The 22,605-nt window shown below is 33.6% G+C and overlaps 1 pseudogene across 1 annotated transcript; it reads left to right on the top strand.

Moving 5' to 3' along the window:
- Nucleotides 1-12,964: 12,964 nt before the first annotated feature.
- LOC143589154 (11-beta-hydroxysteroid dehydrogenase-like 4A) lies at nt 12,965-14,636 on the top strand (annotated as a pseudogene). The gene is made up of 6 exons (XR_013145221.1): nt 12,965-13,159; nt 13,235-13,433; nt 13,514-13,593; nt 13,888-14,019; nt 14,197-14,349; nt 14,431-14,636. The product of XR_013145221.1 is annotated as an 11-beta-hydroxysteroid dehydrogenase-like 4A (transcript).
- Nucleotides 14,637-22,605: the final 7,969 nt, after the last annotated feature.

The following is a 22,605-nucleotide window of genomic DNA, read 5'->3' as shown; positions in this document are numbered from 1 at the left end:
TTCCACCAACAAAAAGCGATAAACACATAGGCATATAAGCATAGAACACCAAATCGAGCAATTATTTAGGTAAAGTATACAACTACGTTTGTGGTTTAAGATTCAAATATAAAGCATTTTGTTGAATAAGTATGAAATGTCACCCCCAAAATAAAAGATGGAAATGGGGTATGAAGTACTCACGTTCAAGTAGTAAACTTGAAAGATGATAATTTGGAGATTTGTCGGAATGACGAGTTTAACGCACAATGCCTAAAAAGAAAAGAAGTCTTGAATTTAGAAAGGTTGTCTTGAAGGTCTTTAAACAAAATAAATGTTGAGAAATGTAAATAATTAAAGTTCAAGGTTTAAAATGTAACTATTTAAGAATTTATAATAATAACCCTTTAAAAATGTAAGTTTGCTCGAAACCGGGTTAAAGTATCTAACCTTAATATCTACTCAACCTATGTTAAGTAATAAGGTGGGTAAAATGCAAGAATGCAAATCCCTTTGGAATAAAGATACTAAAACGGTTTTTTTTATCGAGTGTTCGGGTTATCCGTTCGGGTCTTGATAATTGGTCAAACCCAAAGTCAACTTTCCAAAATATTGAATGTTATGAGATAACTCAATAAAATTTAATAAGACTTAACCAAGTATGTAGTTCCATTGTTTTAGGACTAACAACGCACGTTAAGCGAGTGTTCGGTTTTGTCGGTCCAAACTTTTTTATGAGATCAAGTTGGATCCAACATTTCCAAGTACTTAAGAAAATATTTAAAAATCAATTTGTAACTAATTTTAAAGAAATATACAAGTCTTGATGGCTAAAAAAAAACTTGTGTGTCTTAAGCGAGTAAGAATCGGTTTGGTTCGGTTTTCATCTCACAACAAGTTCATAGATGGTTTCCACATGTCCAAACACTAAAGAACTTGTATAATAATGTACAAATAAAATACTTTAAGTTTTACAATCAAAAGTTAACAATAAAGTTTTTAAACAAAAGTTCGGTTTTCGGTTCGGATCGTGTTTCGGGTTAAGACCGAGGTAAGATTCTACAAACCCATAACCTTAGAATTTGTAAAAATGATTTTAGAAACTTAGATCTAACAATAAGTATGTTTAAACAATCATTTAACAAAACTAGTAACAAAGTTTGGTTTATGGTTTAGAGCTATTTACGGTTAAACCGAAGCATAGACTCTTAAAAACCCATAACCATGGAACTTGTAAACATGACCAACAAACTAAAATAAGCAAGATTAATATTTATGAACAAGTTATATAGATGTATATATATCAAGGACACGAAGTCCTCCATGAAGCCTTGCCTTATGAGGTCCGAAACCTCACCGACCGGAATTGGATAAGTAACTACCAAAGGTAAACAAGGGGTGTATATTATATATATGTTGCACAACCATAAACAAATATTAATAAGGCTATATAAACTAATTAAGATGAAAGACTAAAACCTTCAAGAACACTTAAGAAGATAACCTTGAATCGTTGATGTTTGAGAGTTTTTTTTTTTTTTTTTGGAATTGTAGCAAGGGAAAATGAAGAGGAAAGGTGGTGTATATATAGGGTAATGTTGGTGGTCAAATATGGGTGTGAGACATAAGAGTTTTCATGCAAAATGGATCAAGACAAAAACACAAAAAAAAAAATAATAATAATAATAAATAAATAAATATAAATAAAAATAAAAATAGGATGTTTTCAAGACTGAACAAGTGTGAAACAATATTGTGACATAAATCCATCATTTTGATTATAACATAAGCTTCGGTTTACAAATCGGGTCGGTTTACATAATAAACAAATACAAAAACGAATACAAACAAGACCCGAAATTGACGAATGTCACAGCGAAGATGTAAAATTTCAGATTTTTCTATTTTCTTTTCTTGAATGCCTCGTGACGCGTGTATGTCCAATCTCTCACTTCTCGATCTTCATTCAAAGCCTGTAAATATCCTCATTAAGCTCCATAACTTCCAATATCCTGAAAACACGTAAACAATGCTTGAAGTACCAATATTCATTCATTTATTTAACTAAAATTAACTAATAAATATATAATAATAACTAACTTTTACCTAACCATCAGGCGGCAGAACATACTAGGACGTAACGTATTGATTGGGCAGTAGCTCAAAAGGCACTAATTAAAGCGACAATAATTATTTGATTTCATTAATGTTAAACAAGTACACAGATTCCATAAACAAAACAAATATATAATAATTGTATTTTGGATAAATATCCTAAGGTAAAACTAATATCCTCGATCTTAAACAATATCACTACTTGTACCTATAGCATGTATAAAAATAGAGTTTGTCAGCATGAATGTTGGTTAGAAAACACAAGTTTTGGTTATATATATTGTTTAAATAATAATTATAAAAAAAAGATATAACAAAAAAAATGAATAGCAAAAATCGGCTCCGAAGAGGCTCGAACCAACGCCGTCCACGATCCAAACCATAAATGAGTGCACCTACCACTAGGGCAGGTGCCTAATATGCTTATAACATGAAAGTTAAATTATTTAAGCACCCTCTTGAATCAACCAAACCTTAAACAAACCCTAGAATGCAATAATCCTCAAATTGGTGGTTGATTGCCCTCTGTCACATGAAATTGACAGAGGGCTTAGACTAATCGTTAAAAACCGATCCAAACCCACGCACTTATTACCCGATATGAACACAGGTTGAAGGTGATAAGCCACTTAGGATTTTCGATATGAGAGCGAATTCAAAAGGATTCAAAAACTGGTTCTGTATACAATTGTGTTATGGCTTAGTTTAGCGGTGATGTAAGGAGTGTGCAGGTCAAATTAATTAAATTATAATTATATTATAATCACGTATTTATAGGTGAATTGGGTCAATGAAAGTCGCGACTTGTGATAACCAAGATTTGGTGTCATTAGGTTGTCAATTAACACAATTAGACATTGATTGAAAGCGAGATTGACCAGTTAACGCGTTAGGGTGATTGATTCCATGATTCACGACATGATTAACGGATCAAATTGAAGGGGGGAGGGGTGTTACTGATAGGAAGAGAAGAGGGAAGGAGGGAGAAAATAATTTAAATCTTTTGTGATTAGGTCCTTGGGCTTTGGTTTAGGTTCAAAAGTGGGTAAAAGTTAGCTAGGGGTATATTATGCACATTTCTAATAGTTTTAATATTTTATTAAATAAAAGAAACTAAACCGAGTGACGGAAAGTAAATTAAATAACCAACAATCAAGAGACTTTGTTAGATAGCGATAGTCCAGAACAATAAAATTTTTCCTTTTCTTTTTTTAAAAAAAAAATGGGTCGGGTTTCGGGTTGAAAAATAACTAATGCTACATAATTTGTTGTTATTTTTCATTATATTTTCATGTATTATTATTACACAATGGTGTTAGTATTTCAAAAAAGCATAATGACAAATAGAAAGACACAATGACGAAAAAACATAATGGTAAGCAAAAAGACGCAATGACGTAATTTTTGTTTTAATTTTTATATAATAAAATCATACTCATATTAAAGATAAAAAACGATTGTTGTTATGGTGATTTTTTTTTATAAATCATATGAAAAAGTTATAGACGTTTTAAAATGATGGACTGATGGAGGAATTTACATGTTACTTGCGTGTGACGAGAGAAAATGTGAACTATTACTTTTATATCTTTTTTTCTTTGGTCCCTACTTGACAATGTCAATTAATTATGGTTTCTCACACTTCTCATTTTTGTTGACATTTATAGAATAACCCAAACCTCAAACTTAGACAATATTATTCACAACCCAACCCAACCCAACCCAACCCAACCCAACCTTCATAAGTTTGAGGATTGAGTTTTTCTACAAAGGCCAGCAAAATTGAGGAGTGTGAGAAACCATAATTAATTGACATGTGTCAAGTAGAGACCAAAATACCATCTACTGGCTCACCAGTTCTCATCTGACATACAGGAAAAGAGAACATTAATAAACAACTAGAGGCTGCCCTCGTCGCGTTGTGCCCATGCCTTATAAAACTAACAATAGAAGTTGATAACTCAACCCTCAAACTTAGACAATATTTATTCACAACCCAACCCAACCCAACCCAACCTTTATAAGTTTGAGGATTGAGTTTTTCTGCAAAGGCTAGCAAAATCGAGGAGTATGAGAAACCATAATTAATTGACATGTGTCAAGTAGAGACCAAAATACCATCTACTGGCTCACCAGTTCTCATCTGATATACAGGAAAAGAGAACATTAATAAACAACTAGAGGTTGCCCTCGTCGCGTTGCGCCTGTGCCTTATAAAACTAACAATAGAAGAAACTAAAATTGGCCCTCGCAAGTTTCAAACCCGCATTAAACACAATGTAACACAACTTTACAACCGCACCACATTATTTTTTTCGTTGCTTGATTCAGTATGAAGTATATAAATACATATACCGTTAAAAATATATACATATAAATTAAAAAAAAAACTGAGATTGTTCAAGGGCAGATTCAAACTCAAGTTCAATAGATTCTAAGAGCAAAGCTTTACCATCAAACCATCTTACATTTTGTGTTATATTATACTATTATAGTTTAAAAGCAATAAATACATAAACTAATATCTGAAATACTAAAAAAAAAAACTTAGTGACTGTCATGTGATTAGACCTCCTAAAAGCATTATAGGAAGTTAGGTTTGCTTTAATTAATATTATAATGTAAACAATCAAATTAATTCTAGAATATAAATCTATATAACTTATTGATCTAAATGATTAAAATTGCATCCACTAAAAGTGTATAAGCACCAAATTTGTAAAAGTTTTGACTCCTGCATCAAAAAAGATATGATATGAGAGCAGAATGACATTTTGAACCGTTTACTTATGCATAGGTAATTCAGATTATAGTATATCTATAACTAGCTTTTGAACCCGTGTATTACATGGGTATGTTAAATAATAAAAGTAAATAGGTACGTTATTTGAAAGAAATGAACAAAATTAAAGGTAAGAAGAAAATAAAATAGGATAAATATATAAGATGAGGAATTAGAGAATTATAAAGAAAAATATAACCCATTTGCTAAAATTATTTTGACCCATGACTCATGGATATATATGATGAATGAGATGAAAGATTAGAAAGAAAATTATAACCTATTTGTCAAAATGGTTTTGTCCATAACCCATGAATAGATAAAATAAATGAGAAAAGAGATTAGACAAAGAATGAATGGTTTTGTCCATAACCCATGATTAGATAGATCGAAAAGATTTTGGGTCAAGCTTACCAAGGCCCGGGTCTACTTGCAAATTGACCCTTCTAATTTGACCATTTGATACATATAATAAAAAGTATTATTACCTTGACAGTTGCACTTAATGATCCTTCGTTGATGATAAGCGAATCAAAGTGACGCATTTAAAACAGAAGATAAACGTCCCAAATTTTCAGGCTCAATATTAAGTTGATTCTCCAACATATATCTACCTTTTATTTAGTTTGGTCATTTCATAGCGACATAGCGCTGTGTATTTAAGTTGGTTAAGTTTGGTTCTTCTTTTGCTGTCATCACGTGTTCCTGTTACAAAAATACGTATACACTATTTTCTTATAACTCAAACGTATTAAACACAATCAGGCAGATATTAATACAAGTAAAGCATAAATGAAATACAGGCATACGGCCCGCGTACCTTAGCCCACATATTTTTGTTTATTGGTATAGTGTTTCCCCCAAATATCCAATCCTTTGTTGTGGTCCACTTCAGCATGGCCGGCAGGAGGGTGGCGCCGGTCGGATCGTCGGCCGGGGCATGTAATTTTTAGGGGTAAAAACTTTTTGTATCTATATTTTTTATTTTATACATTTAAAAATATAAAACGTAGATAATATGAATTGCTCTTTACCATCTTATAATTATTGGGCACAAAATTCTTTTTTATCCATAATCCATTTAATCAAGTTTAAATTATTGGGACCGAACTAAAACTAAAAACTACAAAAATTAAATAAAAACCCGATGCAAAATAAAAGAAAATGCGGTCGATTGAAATTTCTCTTTGGTGCATTCCTCCTTCTTTGGTTCCTTTCTCTTTGGTTCGTTGTTAACCACTAGGCTCCTTCACGGTTGATCAAACTTGCCACCAAGGACCAAGCTATTTATTTTCCCATGTTAGGAGAGTTTCACAAATCATTAGTTAATCGTTAGTTATTATGATATTTTTTTAATAATATATTTTTCAATGTTTATTGTAACATTAAGTCCCGTTTAAAAAAATTAGCTTATATATTTCTTTACTCGTTAAGGCTATGGGCCTTTTTATTTTGGCTCGACCGAGGTATTCAAATCCTCGGAGACGGCCCTGCACTTCAGAATACCACCAACATTTTCATACACAAATAGATACGATACTCAAATGTGTCATAATATTCTATGGCTATGAAAGCACAAGAGAAGTTACTTTTAGATGATAATTACCTCGTCCAGTTGATTATTAGCATCATATTTAAGTCATTTTTGGTATTATTGATCTTAACCGCACATGCCATTCAAAGTTTATTAGAAACTTTTGCTTTAAAATCTCCATTCAACTCGATCTTTCAAAATAAGTAACCTAACATTGATATATTAAGTGCGGTCTATAAAGCATAACCTAATATTGACCTAACCTAGATACTTTAGCAATACTCTGGACTCTGCTAATGCTAGACCAAAACGACAGGCAAGCGTACATACAGAATGCAGTAAAGCCTCTTGAAGTCTGGATATCAAACCCATGAGACACTAGCGACACTAAAACTAGACTCTGACTGAAAACTTAAAGAAAATGATTTAATTGATAAAGGGGTTTTTAAATAATTATTAAATAAAGACTTAAAATAATAAAGAAAACTAAAATTGACATGAAAACAAGAAACGAGAAAATTGGTTTGTGTTTAAATATGATAAAACGAGCTACCTAGGTTTGAATCCCTAGACACATGCTATGAAATCCTAATTCTAGTTGCTTAGTGAGGACCCGACTATTTAGTGAAGACCCGACTATAACTCAATAAACCTCCCACTAAAGATGATAAACTGTGCTCAAATTGGGACAAGAGATAAAGTGCTAAGATGAACCGGCTCGACCTATCGAAACCAAATCCCACAACTATTAGATATAAAACCTTTTATAAGCTAAAACCCTCTAATTATAAAGCCAAAAATATCTTAAACACTGGAAACAATTAAATATACCACGAGAGATGTATATATTTATCTTAAATTTATATAAACGAAACCTTTAAAATTTCTCTGGTTGTCCACACATCCTCTCAATCCACCAGGTTGCTTCAATCCACCAGATTGCTTTATTTGTTTATGGAGGTTTTACATGCATTTGACCCGAATTCATGAGTATGGGTCTTACCAAACCCAGATAGCCCTTAAACGTGTTATAACATCTCATTAAATTAAAAATCAATCTCACCAAATATTTGATATGAAAATCCTATAAAATAGTAAATTAATATCTAAGTTTTTTAAAAGATATTATTTATAATTAATAAACAGTTTTATAATAAAAAATAAGCGGGTCATGGGTCTCACCAAACCCAGATTGTTCTTAAACCAGGTTATAACATCTCATTTAGTTGTGAAACCCTTTCATCATCAAACCCTAAGCATATTATTAACTTACTTACAACAACTAAAATTAAAATTCAAAAAATATATAAATATTAGAAACGAATAATGTAAAACAACCCCGTAATATGGGGGATAAAAGCTAGTTTCACACACACACACACACACACACACACATATATATATGGGATGATTCAGGAGAGAAATTAGATTACTGTAACAAATGAATATGAGCCACTAGTTTTATTTTATGTTTTAGATGCTTAAAGATAAATTAGGAAAATATTAATACATACTCTCTCTTCAATTAATATAACTAACAAATATAATAGTTATCTATTCAATTAATACAACTAATCAAATTATTATAATTAAAAAATAATAAGAATTCGTTTATTTTCATAACTTAATTTTTTCTCTCTTGAAATTTTATCCTGTACAAATTTATTCATACACTAAAATTTCTTTCTATCCAAAACCAATTTCTTCCAACTCAATATATTAATATCCATCAACACGTAGTTACATTATGATAAATAGTACAAAAAACTATCTTACACGTGTTTGCATTAAATATCAATAAAAAAGTACACAACCTACACAAAAACATATAACCTACACTTGTTCTAATAATAAGAAAATATATAACCTACACACAAAATTCAGCATCAATAAACTACACACGCACACGAAAACGTATAACCTACACACGAAAAACGTATACCATACACTCGAAAATTTTATCCTACACAAATACAATTTATTCATATATTAAATTTTTTTTCTATCCAAAACCAATTTCTTCCAACTCAATATATCAATATTAATCAACACGTAGGTACATTGTGATAAATAATACAAAAAACTATCTTACATATGTTAGCATTAAATGTCAATAAAGAATATATAATCTAAACAAAAACATACACTTGTTTCAAGAATAAAAAAACATATTACCTACACACGAAAAACATATTACCTATACACGTATAGAATATGCATATCCATAATTAGAGAGTGATATATTATGGTTTAGTTGTATTAATTGAAGAGAGAGAATGCATTTATTGTTGCATTTATATTTTTTTCATTTATTTTTAACCATTTAAAACCTAAAATAAAACTAATGGCCCATATTCATTTATCACATTTATTACAGTAATCTTATTTCTCTCCTAAACTTAGACCTATATATATATATAGGAGAGATTTTTTGAGAACCATGTTGAGTTTTAAGAACTTAAGAACTCCATTCTGGGCCACACATTTAATTAAATGGATTAGAATATGTAGTTAAGATTAAATCTGGCAACAAAGTCGAAAAGGAGAGAGAATAAATATGTACAGTGATTACACAACTTTAAATGTCCGTCAAACATATGTAATAAGTCGACTCGGTGCGTAAAAAATTCTGTATTTATTTACGTATATGTAACCTGCATATATTACGTACGTGTAAAAAAAATTAAAAAAAAATTGTTACACTGAGTTCTTTCAAGTTCTTAAAACTCAAAGGGGTTCTCATTTGAAATATCCCATATATATATATATATATATATAAATGAAACCCCTATAATCCTATGTGTCGCGATGTGGTCGCTCCCTCTTTTTTTGAAAACCACCAGATTGCTTAATTTTTAAATGGATGCCTCTCATTGATTTAACCCAAATTCATGGATATGGGTCTTACCAAAACCAGATAGCTCTTAAACGGGTTATAACATCTCATTAAATTAAAAATTAATCTTACCAATTATTTGATATGGAAATCCTATAAAATAGGGATATACTAAAATTTAATATCCAATTTAAAAAGAATTGCTTAATTTTTAAATGGAGGCCTCTCATTGATTTAACCCAAATTCATGGATATGGGTCTTACCAAAACCAGATAGCTCTTAAACGGGTTATAACATCTCATTAAATTAAAAATTAATCTTACCAATTATTTAATATGGAAATCCTATAAAATAGGGATATACTAAAATTTAATATCCAATTTAAAAAGAAAAAGATATTATTTATAATTAATAACAATTTTATAGTAAAAAACATAAGCGGGTCATGGGTCACCAAATCCAGATAGCTTTTAAACGAGTTATAACATATCATTTATTTATGAAACCCTTTCATCATAAACCCTAAGTATATTATTAACTTTCTTACAATAAAGAAAATTAAAATTCAATAAAATAAATATTAAAAAACGAAAAATGTAAAACAACCATTCTCTCAAGCAATCAGATTACTTTTTTTGTAAATAAAGGCTTCTCACACATTTGACCCGAGTTCACTGGTAAATGTCTTACCAAACCCAGATAGCTCTTAAACGGGTTATAACATCTCATTATATTAAAAAATAATCTCATCAAATATTTGATATGAAAATCTTATAAAATAGGAATATACTAAAAATTAATATCCTATTTTATTTTTTAAAAAAGATATTATTTATAATTAAGAAACAATTTTATAATAAAGAAAATAAACGGGTAATGGGTATCACCAAACCCAGATAGCTTTTAAACCGGATTATAACATATCATTTATTTGTGAAACCATTTCATCATCAAACCTCAAGTATATTAATTATTAATTTTCTTACAATAAATAAAATTAAAATCCAAATATACATATATAAATATTAAAAACGAATAATGAAAAATAACCCACGGGAGATAAAATCTAGTATATACATATATACTAGCTTCGTTAACCCCTTGATGGACAATTGTGATGGCAGCTTAACTGTGAAATGGCATCCACATCGCTCAGCATGAAGTAACGCCTCAATACCTCCACTACGTGCAGTCTAACATCAAAGTAAATAACAATAGACCAACATAAATACAATGGGAGTAGCTGATGATGGTACCATACGTACTTTGGATGGACATTTATGAACCTACTGAATGCACTCTTCATCTCATCTTTTTTATCTTTTATTTTTAACAGCTAAACACACTATCTTCTTTCTTTTTTTCTTTCTATTTTTTATTAAATCGCCATGCTTAGGTTTGAACCCAAGTCTTCACCAAAGAATTTTTTTGCCTCTTACCACTGGGTTACAACCTAAGTGGCTATCAGTTATAAGCTTTCGAGACATCAAGAATACCCTGGCCATCTCCACTTTGGTGGGATGGTAAAGGCTTAGGCCTTTGGGTGAGAGGTCCAGGGTTCGATCCCTGGCAATGGCGGTTTATTGTAAATAGTAACAAAATAACGTAAATCACTGCTTATTGGGCAAGTGGCTTTCGAGAGGTTATGGTAACCTAAGACCTCTACTAGAGGGGAATAGGTTGCTTAGTGCTACACCACTCATTAAAAGCTATTCGTCTCTTCCGTTTATGTTCCAAACACGGGATAAAAGCTACTCTGTTAGTTTTTTCAACTAATAATACAACCAAGATATAGATAACAATTTACTTGAATATAGCATAGATGTTTAATTACTTGGTTCGTCTTGGCGTTTAAACACCTATAAATATTTACTTAGTTCGTCAATCGCGTTAGACAAAGGGTTGACGGATTGGTATTGACAAATCAAAAATGACTCATATCATCATTCGTCTTGGCATACTCAAACACGTTGTAATTTGTAAGCATACAATGTCTGAGAAGATGAGTGGTGGTGTGGGAATTATCAGCCATGTATGAAGCCTGCTTCAATAACAAGTTCACCAATGCTCTTGCGTTTTACATTTGTTTGCTACTTTTGCTTCACCCAAACCTGTAACTTGAAAACCTAACCTAAACCTGCTATTTTTTAAAAACCATAGACATTAACGGGGTAATTAAATCTATATTTTATAACATCAAAGCAAAAGTTAATTAACTGAACAACATAAATACAATGGGGTAGCTGTGTGAGCGCATATGTTCTGCTATCAACATATGCGCCACATATGTTATGTGCTTGCCTAAACATATGCGCCACATATGTTGATGTACATATATAGTTTGTTTGTTTTCATTGTATATTGAAAGGAGTATGGAGTTTTTGGTGAATCATTTTTGGTGAGAAAGATTTAATACGATGAGTGCCAACTTCTTACTTAAGTCTAGGGTTGGCAAATCGTGTCTTATCGTGTTTAATAGGTTAGAGACGGCGCAATTAATATAAATATCAAACATAAAAATGACTCGTTTAACACTTGACTTTGGTGGTTTAAGGGTGGCGGCTACATGTTTTATGTATTACGAAGGAGAAATTATAAACCATATATAGCCTCCTATTTTAATTATTTTTTAAAAAGTATAAAATTAAAAATGTGAAACATACATACAAAGAGATGATGATTCGATCAGAGTTCATTAAGTAGGCTCATAAATATCCAACCGAAATGCGTACCCTATTTTATTTTTGTTGGTCAGTTTATTTACTTCTGTTTTGATGTTGTATAATTAGGGACAAATTTATAGATAAAACTTACTAGTTTATTCATCAACAAGTAAACTCGATCCCAATTTTCACAATGATACGGTCATACAACTGATTACGCAAATTGGGTACCTGTTTAGGCACGATAAGGCATGTTTAGCAAAAAAAAATACACTATGTATATTAGTAAAAATGGATGATAATTACACGTGTCACAACTTAAGAAAGTAAGAAGTAAGAAAAAATAAATTGCTTAATGAGCATAAAATATATTTAGTTTCGTGGTCGTGGTCGCTTTGAAATTGAACTAGGGTGTCAATCATGGTAAGCACATTGACGGGTTGAAATTCACTGCAAGTACTAGGGGCGTACCCAATCAATCCAAACTAGACAACCAATCAATTAAAGTCACCTCATTGGTACCCATTTGAAATCGATTCATTAAAGGAGGTGGTGCACCCTCCATACCCGAATCACTTTAGCCAGTCATTGGTTCTATCATGAAACACACAATTTGGCAAAGTTAATTAATTCAAGTCCACGAATACTGATCCAAGCCAAAGCACTTGCGTCGGTGTTGCCACGCCCTTAATACCATGTAAGTCAAGCACTACATGTGTGACTTGTTTACTTAAACATGTCAAACACGTTGGCCAATCAAAACAGGTTGTAATAAAGTAGTGAACGGATTGCCGCATTTAATTTTAGTGCAGGTTAAACGCGACTCGCTTTACTAAGCAAGTTAGGCATGTCAACCCAAGTTAGGCATGTCAACCCAAACATGTATGGATTAGACATATGAACAACATTTTCTTTTGTGTAAGATGTGTCTCGTGTAAAAAATAGGATTGGTTGTCGAAAATCATGTGGGACCCAGATGAGCTGGTCACACTTGACCGTCTTAAGTATATAAATTTAGAGAAGCTGAGTGGTGGTATGCGAATAATTGGCAGCCATGTATGAAGCCTACTTCAATAACAAATTCACAAATGCCCTCGTTTATCACATTTGCTTGTTGCTTTTGCTTCTTGTTTCACCCTTTCTTTTCTTGTGGGAACTCATCAACATCGTCCGTTCATGTTTCCGATGTAATGAAAACCTGTCTGGAAAGGTGGTTTTGATTACAGGCGCTTCATCTGGACTTGGAGAGGTATGTAAATCCTAGACCTTAACCGTTTTTTTACCAAAGAAAAGATATCCGAAAAATCTTGAATAAAATTTGCAGCTCATGGCATATGAGTATGCAAAACGAGGGGCGCGTTTAGCACTAATAGCAATAAAAGAACCCGAGAGTAGACTTGAGCAAGTAGCGGATAGAGCTCTTGTGCTCGGCTCTCCTGGTGTTCTTTTCGTTTTTGCTGACGTGTCAAAAGTCGACGAGTGTAGAGTTTTCGTGGATGACACCGTTAAACAATTTGGTCATTGTAAGTAATCCTTGACTTCTTAATAAACTACTTTCTTCACCATCACTTTGTGTGGATTATGCTGATCAATTCGATCATAGTGGATCATCTTGTGTGTAATGCAGGAATCGGACCTCTTTATTCCATCAACCATGATGTCACCAAATTTGAACCTGTTATGGTATGATCACACTGCACAAACACACACCAAAACATATAAATTAATTATAATGCACCTATCCTTTTTTTATTATATATTTTCATTGATTATCATTTGCTATCAGCATGTATATATGCACACTCTTTATTTCATTTGTACATAATTTAGGGCAGTTTTTATATGTTATAACTTTCACAAGTTTTTAAGACAGACTAGCTACATTTTTAAGTGTGACACAATTTTGTTACACTTTGTTCACATAATCAAGAAAAATATGTTGACTACTCCAGTGGCTTTACTAACGAATATTTGTAGGACATAAACTTTTGGGGCTCGGTTTATCCAACTCAATTTGCAATTCCACACCTCAAGAAAACCAATGGAAAGATTGTTGTCAATGCCTCGTCTGCTGGAATGTTGCACCCGCCAAACGGTGGCTTCTACAATGTAACGAACACAATTCATTTAGCTTACTTCAGCGTGTTGTCTATATATGTTATGTAATCATAATATATCATCCTATTTTTGTTATGTCTAGTTCATCTTATTAACAAGAAAATTGTCACATATGTGATATGTTCACATCTCTTTCACTCATGTTTGAATATATTATTGCGCCAATAGGCAAGTAAAGCAGCGTTGATCAGCTTCTATGAATCCCTTAGATTTGAAGTGTCTCCGGCAATAACAATAACAATCTTGACACTTGGGTTTATACAAACAAATATCATAACGGCCGAATATGCTACCAAGGGTGTTGGTGTGCGTTTAAGAAAAGTAAGTAGTAGCATTTCCCTTCAAATTGCCGCAACAGATCTATCTACATATGTCTACTGATTCTAGAAGCCCTTTAAGCAGGATTTCAAAGATGTAGTCCCAACTATGGGAGCCGAGCCATGTGCGAAGGCCATTGTTGATGGCATATGCGAAGGAGCAACATCCATTACAGAACCAAGGTTTTATAAGGCTCTCTTCTTGATCAAATTCTTGTTCCCACAACTACACAGTTTCTACCTCGATGCGTTATTCCCTCAAAGAACGGAAGGCTGAAAATGGATGGATAATAAGCTTTTGTAACAATTGGCAAACACATGCCGATGATTCGATTGGATCATGTATTGTTGAATCGATATACGGTATTTTTGGTATGTGTTTATAACATGGCAAAATGTTATTATTAAACTAGACTTGTTTTAAGTGATTTTAACTTTGGCAGCATTAATCTACATAAAAAAACTATTGATCGCATTAATGGTATATTACAATCGCTTTCACTAGATGGTTCCACAATCTACAGTCCAAGCTTACCTAATAAATGCCGCAAACAATCAATATGCATCCATAACTCTCCCTACTCCCACAAATCACAAGTGGTTGTGGGTTTAAGACTTTGGGACAAACAAGGATCTATCCATGATAGCTAAACCCACAAACAACCATCACCAAACAGTTGACAAACACAAGCAGAATTGAAAAAAAGTTTGGCATATACTTTAGATTCCACAATCTATTAAATTTCAGACGCTTTTTATTGACGTGATTTCTTACCATTGTGGTAACCAGTACAGTGGCAGCCTAGGGGTGTTAAATAGGATGGGTTGGCGGAACAAATCGAGCACGAACCTAAAAATCTTGTTAGACACATGATCTGAAGACGACGTGAGTTCCATGGGTTGGCGCGCACGGTTGATTGGTTAAAACCCACTGAAACTTTATTTTATTCTATATATTCACGTATTTTTATTTTTAATATTCTAGATTATAAGCCTTACAACAAGAAATATAAATATATAAATAAACTAGCTTTTCGCCCTCCGTATCAATTTTTTTTACATATGTCGTTTATAATATTGTGAATAATTTTTTGGATTTTTGTTAGTTTTGTTGTAAGAAAGTTTGTAATATACTTTGGACCTATTTTGATCCATTTATATATGTTTGGTTATGTTCATCTATATTCATTTTTGGATAAAACACTGAATAAATCATCTACGTACTAAATGTTTAATATGTGTTTGTGTTCATTTAAGTGTGTTTATTTATATTGTTTATGTTTGTTAGTGTTCGTTAAGATTTGTTAATATATTTTTTTTATGTTCGTTTACCTTTGTTCAATTATGTTCTTTTACGTTCGTTTATGTTCATGAACTATTTGTTTAAACTTTAAATGAACGAACATTTAACCCGGGTTTGTATCAGAGAGCATTAAGATCAAAAACTAAAGCAAACATGCTTTTATAAATTTAAGATAGCATGATATGTTAGTAATCTGCCGCCAATAACAACCATTCTAGGTATGGAATCAAGGTTATTGGCGTGGTGGTGGTGAGTGATGAAGATGAAAACGGGTTGGCCCGGATGGGGTTTCATAAATTAAAGATGATGTAAGGGGTGACTAGAATCGGTGGCCGATTAACTGGTGTTTATTCGGTGATTCAGGAGAAATCCAACAAAGAAAGAGCATTTGATATAGATAAGCTTGATGCATAAGAAAGGATATTAACAATGGTGTGTGGTACTCAGAAGTTAACCGATAATTGAGAGGATAGACTTGCGATGGAGATCGGTATGAAGATGGGAGAAATTAAATTAGGATTTGATTATGAGAGAGTTTCACAAATAAATGAGATGCTATAACCCCTTTTTAAAGGTAATTCTGATTTGGTGAGACCCATGACCCGTAAAAATTATAATTAAAATATTTCACAAATAAATAGGATTTTATAAGTCATTTAAGGGCTAGATATGGCGCTTTCAAAAATCACGTGGCTCTCACTCATCTGTCTTTTTTTCACCCATAAATGTTGGATTGGGTTGTATTTATTTAATGCTTTCATAATATTTAGGGATATTGGATATTAATTATTCAAACCTAGATCTACTAGCCCATATTAATCTCAGCTTAAAAAATTCACTATATTAATTCCAACTTTCATTCTCTTGGCCTCCACTAAGCATTTCTTAACGAGAACTAACACGATTAGTTTTAAAGCAAAATAAACCATTTCTCCAAGTTGAGGAGACAAATGAAAAATACAATTTAACTTAGAAACTCACCACCACGGCTGCCGCCACCACCGCCGCTGCCGCCACCTTCGCCATCTCCATAAATGCCGCCACTGCCGCCACCACCACTGTCGACACCACCACCACCTATGCCTGTTTGAAAATTTATATAATTATTATTGCGGCCAAAAGACCAAAGTTTGGATTATTAAATTTCAATATCCCATTTTCAAACCCTCTTTTCATAAACAGGTGGTAGCGGCGGCAGCAGAGGTGGCGGCTGTGACGAAGGTGGTGGCGGTGGTGTTGGCGGCGGCGGTGGTAGTGGTGATGTCGGCGGCAACGATGTTGGTGGTGGTGCCGGCGGCGGCGGCGACGGAAGTGGTAGTGTTGGTCGCGGCGGCCGTGGTGGTGAGTTTTTAAGTTAAATTACATTTTTTATTTGTCACTCTCAACTTGGAGAAATGACATATTTTGCTCTAAAACTAACTGGGTTAGTTTCCGTTAAGAAAAGACTCAGTGGAGACCAATCGAGTGAAAGTTGAAACTAATGTAAGAAATTTATTAAGTTGTGATTAATATCACCCAATAGACCAACGCTTGGATTATTAAAATCCAATATCCCTAATATTTATGAATGAATTTTATTTTTATTTTTGAAATTCTATCTTTGACTCGAAATGTCAAACCTCGTTACAAAATTTCTAGTATTATAATTTTTTTAGAATGAAGATTTTTTTTGGCTCGCACTCTTTAATTTGGAAAGCCTCGTTACCTCACTCTGGCTAGACTATGTTGTCTTAATCAGGTTCACGTTGGCTTCAGAGTTTGGGTTGGGCATTTCACTTGGAAACCATACTGTCGATTGCCACTTGATGATGGTTGGTTAAAAGTTAGGTATTATAATATATTAATTAGTTATATTTAGTTAAATAAATGAATGAACATTAGTACTTCAAGCATTTTTATGTGTTTTGGGGCATTGGGTGTTATGGAGGCTTATGGGGTTGATTTCGAGCTTGGAATGAAGGTTTAGAAGTGCAGGAATGGGATTACACGCTTCACGATGCAGAATAAAGAAAAGAAAAATATTGTGGCTGACACTTTTGTCCTTCGCACGACGCGAAGGAGTGGAGCTTCTGCGCGAACCAGCCAGATTCAGACCCCGACTATTTTCTCCTTCGCGCTATGCTAAGGATAGGCCCGTTACCCGTTTGCGCTACGCGATCCACCTTAAATCGAAGAAAATTAACCCTAATCACTATATAAACATATCTAAACCTCCATTCGTCATACCATTACTTCCAGAGGCTAAAGAAGGACCCAAGATCGACTTTCAACCATCCCGAAGCTTCCGGTTCGTCTTGTGATTACATGTTCATCAAGATAAGTTGTTTTAACGTAATGTCAATACTCGGCTAAGTTCGTTTGTTCATTCTAGGCTAGGGTTTGTGTATTTTAGCTTATGACCAGATTCATTGTGCCTTATGACTAAGAATTTGATTAGTTTTATTATTTGATCTTGTTCAATTATTGATTGGTTGTTTAAACAATTTGTGTTCTTGATTATTGATTAGTGCATTGTTTGTTTGGTTGTGTTCATCAACATTTAGGGTTAGCTCTTGTGTCATTGAACTAATAATCATCGGCTATTGTTACTTAATTAATTGATTGTCATAAAACATAAATTGGTAATAGGGTAGATCGAGTTCAATTGTCGCAATAATCCGGTTAAGTTATCGTTTGTCATCACAATCAAACTAATAGGTCTAGTAATTACTACGCAATCAAGTCAAGTGAATCTGCGATTAAGTTGAATGTCACATTACCCGAACCTAGAGTGAATGTTTTTCATCATTATTGTTTACAAATTTAAAAGTACTTGTTTAGTTTTTAATATTAATCTTTTCAAAACCGTTTAACATCGGCTGTCAGTTTTTAGTTAATTAAATAAATTGATTAAAAATCTACTTGCACTTTTCTTGAGTCCTTGTGAAGATGACCTTACTTACCCGTACTAGTATAGGAATTTAAGTCACTAAAATTAATTGTTTGAGTAAACCACGACAGCCTACGACACTTGACAGTCGTTGTGCCGCCACAAGAGTTTAACTCTCTAGCATAACACACCATGGGACGAAAACCCAGGTGGGCTTAGGATCCGAACCGACAACCTCGCAAAGCCTAATATCCACCCAAAGTGACACAAGAGGGGGATCGAACTTGGGTCTCTACTTGAGAACCTAAGCCTTGCTACCACTAGGCCACAAATAAGAGATATTTCTAGTATTATATGTACTATCTAACACGTTTTTATTTATTTGTCTATTTTATTATAATTTTTCTGGTTGTTACAACTTATAATACAAACACATAAAATAAAAGTATAAGATTAAACGGGTAAACCATGTTTAAGTTGATTTAAATATGACATGTTTAGCTGATTGTCAACAAAAAATAACCAAAAAAAGTTTTGATTTAATTCAAACCTACAAATTTTACGTTGATTTCGTGTTATGTAAGAAATTCACACCCGTATATAGCACCTCTTGGGTGACCTCTGAACACGAAACATTAATGATCATCTATATTCTATAGAATAATTAACACCTCTCGGCACATTGAAGGTACAACGACCCAAATTTTGAGAGCCACCAGCCCAGTATACATAAGTGGCTCCACTGCCCATAATAGATTCACGAATCGACTTCCTGTCTCGTTAATGCTCCAGTTTTGTTTTCATTTTCATTTTTTTAACAGCCAACAAAATAAGATTTTTATTGCATAAAAACCAAAACGTTGCAAGTAAGATACTAGCAAAAGAAAAATTCACACCCAACAACATTACAACATTTATGCACCTCCCAATTACATGTCGAAATTAAAACCATATTAATTATTATCTTCTTTTTACCTTTTTATAGGAATTTACTGTCCTTTTTTTTCTTTATAAATCAATGCGTTTAATTGTCTTAGAATGTCTTTTTCCAAATCAAGGTATGCAATTTAGGGTGAGTGTAGGTTGGTTGGTTCTGTTCAAAACTCTTGCTTTCTAGAAACCCAAGTTTTATATAAAGCTTCAAAAACGTTTTTGCTACCTTATTCACTGATGTTTTACATAATAAATAAAATACCTTTAAAATAAAGTTCTAAATTAAGTTTTACACTTGACTCGTTTTGAGTTCAAATAAATTAGATATTAAAGATTTTTTTTCGTATTTGCACCAGTTGTCATAATTTCTCTACTAAAGATGCTATGTCACACTCGCTCACACGGCACCTTCATCTTTGGTATTGTCTAGCGGTTGCGTGGAGCATGGAATGAGCATTGCTTTTATGGCTATCGATTGGGCCTCTATCTCTTTTGTTGTAGTTGTATCGGCTGGCTTTTGATGATACCCAACTTTTATCACATAACCATAGTCCATAACATAGTCTACTCACCTTGAATTTCGTTATTAGCTTTATACTTAGTTTCATTGCATCTTATATCGTAAATATTTATTGAGTAATAATAATTTGTATTGGAGGCCGGTAATGGAATGAGGGGGGAATGGAATGGGAGAATAAATGGAATGGATAAGGAAATAAAATGGATCATTATCATTCATTTGTTTTGTTTAATTAACTTATGAGAATGAAATGAATTATTACTTTATTTTGTTTGGTATCCAAAAAAATTGTATGAATGAAATAAAATTAGCAAAAACACTCCTATCTCAAAATAATTTTTTTTTTGCAAAAAAAAACAAAAAAACCTGCAATGGCGACGGTGGTGGTGTTAGCTCCGGCGACGAAAATGGTGGTGGTAGTGCGACAGTGGTGGTGGGGGTGGCAGTGTCAAGCGGTGGTAACATTGGTAGTGATGGAGATGGTAGGGTGGCGGTGATGGTCAGGTGGCGGCAGTGACAATGTTTGCGGTGGTTACAGCGACGATGGTGGCGGTGGCGGTGGCGGTTACGCTGGTGGTAAGGTAGTGGTGGCGGAGGGGGTGGTGGTGGCGACGGTAGTGGTGATGGTTGTTGTTGTTAGGTGGTGGTGTTATTGAGAAAGTAGGGTGAAAGAGGAATGGAATGAAAAAACAGAAGATGGGTGGGAAGGAATAGGATTCCATGTGTAATGGATGATTTCATTCCATTGAGCAACCAAACATCATTTTTTTTCATTCCAATGCAATGAATCATTCCATTCCTCTATCATTACTGTATACCAAACATTTGGTTAGAGGTAATGGAATGAAGGGGGAATGGAATGGGAGAAGGAATGGAATGGACAATGGAATGAAATGGATCATTACATTCATTTGTCTTGTTTGGTTAACCTCTGGGAATAAAATGAATTTTTACTTTATGTTTTTTGGTATCCAAAAAAAATTATAGAAATGAAATAGAAATAATAAAAACACTCCTATCTCAAAAAAAAAAGAAAAAAAGAAAAGAAAAGAAAACCTATAATGGCGATGGTAGTAGCTCCGACGACAAAGATGCTGGTGGCGGTGGCGATAGTGGTGGTGGTGGTGGCAATCAGGCGGCAGCGGTGGTGATGGTAGCATTAGTAGCGATGGCAATGGTACGGTAGTGGTGGTTAGGCAACGACAGTGGTGGTGGCGGCGATGGTCAGGCAGCAGCGGTGCCTATGGTTGCGGAGGTTACGGCGACGTTGTTGGTGGCGGTGGTGGAGGGAGCGACGGTGGTGGTAAGGTGGTGGTGGCGGCGGTGACAGTGGTGGTGCCGATGGTAGTTGTGGTGGTGGTTGTTAAGTGTGGTATTGTTGAGAAAGTAGGGTGAAGGAGGAATCGAATGAAAAAAAGAAGGGAGGTGGGAAGTAATGGTTTTGATGGAATGGAATTCCATGTGTAATGGATGATTCCATTCCATTGAGTAACCAAACACCAATTTTTTCATTCCCACGCAATGAATCATTCCATTCACTCTGTCATTTTTGCATACCAAACGCTATGTTAATTCGTATGTATTCTCGACCCTCCAGTTAATGTCTAGCTAACATATATACTTAAATTACTAAAAACATATTGAGAAAACTTTTCCCTTTCTTTGATTACAATGATGATCTTCAAGGGTCAGAAGTTGACCACTTTGACTTCTCAACACTTGTGTATGCATGCATCATTCATTTTCCACAAATCATCCTAAAATAACTTTTCCGAACTTTAAATAATAAGCCTCTACTTTTAAAATTGTACAGAAATTGATTTAAAGAAATCATAAGAAATTAAGATGTACATTCATATAACAAATTTAGAGTAAGATTTTGTTTTACGTTGTTATGGTTATAAAGCTTGTTGTTGTGGAGGGACTTTAAAGCGTAACTTAAAGCACCGCATCACTACCACGTAGGCAGGCAGTAGGGCTTTAACAAGCAATTCCTTTTAAAATCCTGTTGTGGTTTAAAGTCCATATTTTGTTGTTAAAGTCCTTTAAAGCCCCCATTTTCTTGTTAAAGCCTCATGGCCTCACCTTTTTCTCCATTACCGTCTATTAACATGCTATCGGCTCCCACCTTACTGCCCCTCCCTAGCTTACTACCTCGGCACGGTGTGTTGGCCTTTAAAGCCGGGCCATGTCAATTTGCCGCCCACCAATACCGCCCACAACGCCCCCCTAATTGATTAGCGTATATCATGTGGTTCTTGAATTGATTCGCTGACTTTTTTAAATGCTATTATCTTAGTATAATCACTCTGGTGAATTCTTTTGCTATTTAATTTTGTACATACGTAAATATATTTGTACTTATGTGTTATTGTTTAAAGCTCGAATTCTCGAGTATTTGATTGCTTCTTGTGTGTTGAACATGACTTGTTTTGTGTGATAATTGATAAGATGTTACGTTTGTTAGGGACGTGGCATACGACAAGGACCAAAATATGAATATTACGTGTTGGATTCTAGGCCTAGGATTTTTTTAAAGATAACGTATTAAATGAGTAGCTTTTTGTATGAGTCAATAAATTAAAGATCGGTTAAAACGATCTAGAACACGGTTTAACGTATTATATGGCCATCA

This window comes from Bidens hawaiensis, unplaced genomic scaffold (assembly GCF_021521415.1).
Source record: "Bidens hawaiensis isolate Kalapana, Puna unplaced genomic scaffold, B.hawaiensis_p1.1 tig00037257_1, whole genome shotgun sequence".
NCBI lineage: Eukaryota > Viridiplantae > Streptophyta > Magnoliopsida > Asterales > Asteraceae > Bidens > Bidens hawaiensis.
The sequence above is the reverse complement of the archived record's forward strand: the minus strand, read 5'-3'. Positions and strand labels throughout refer to the sequence as shown.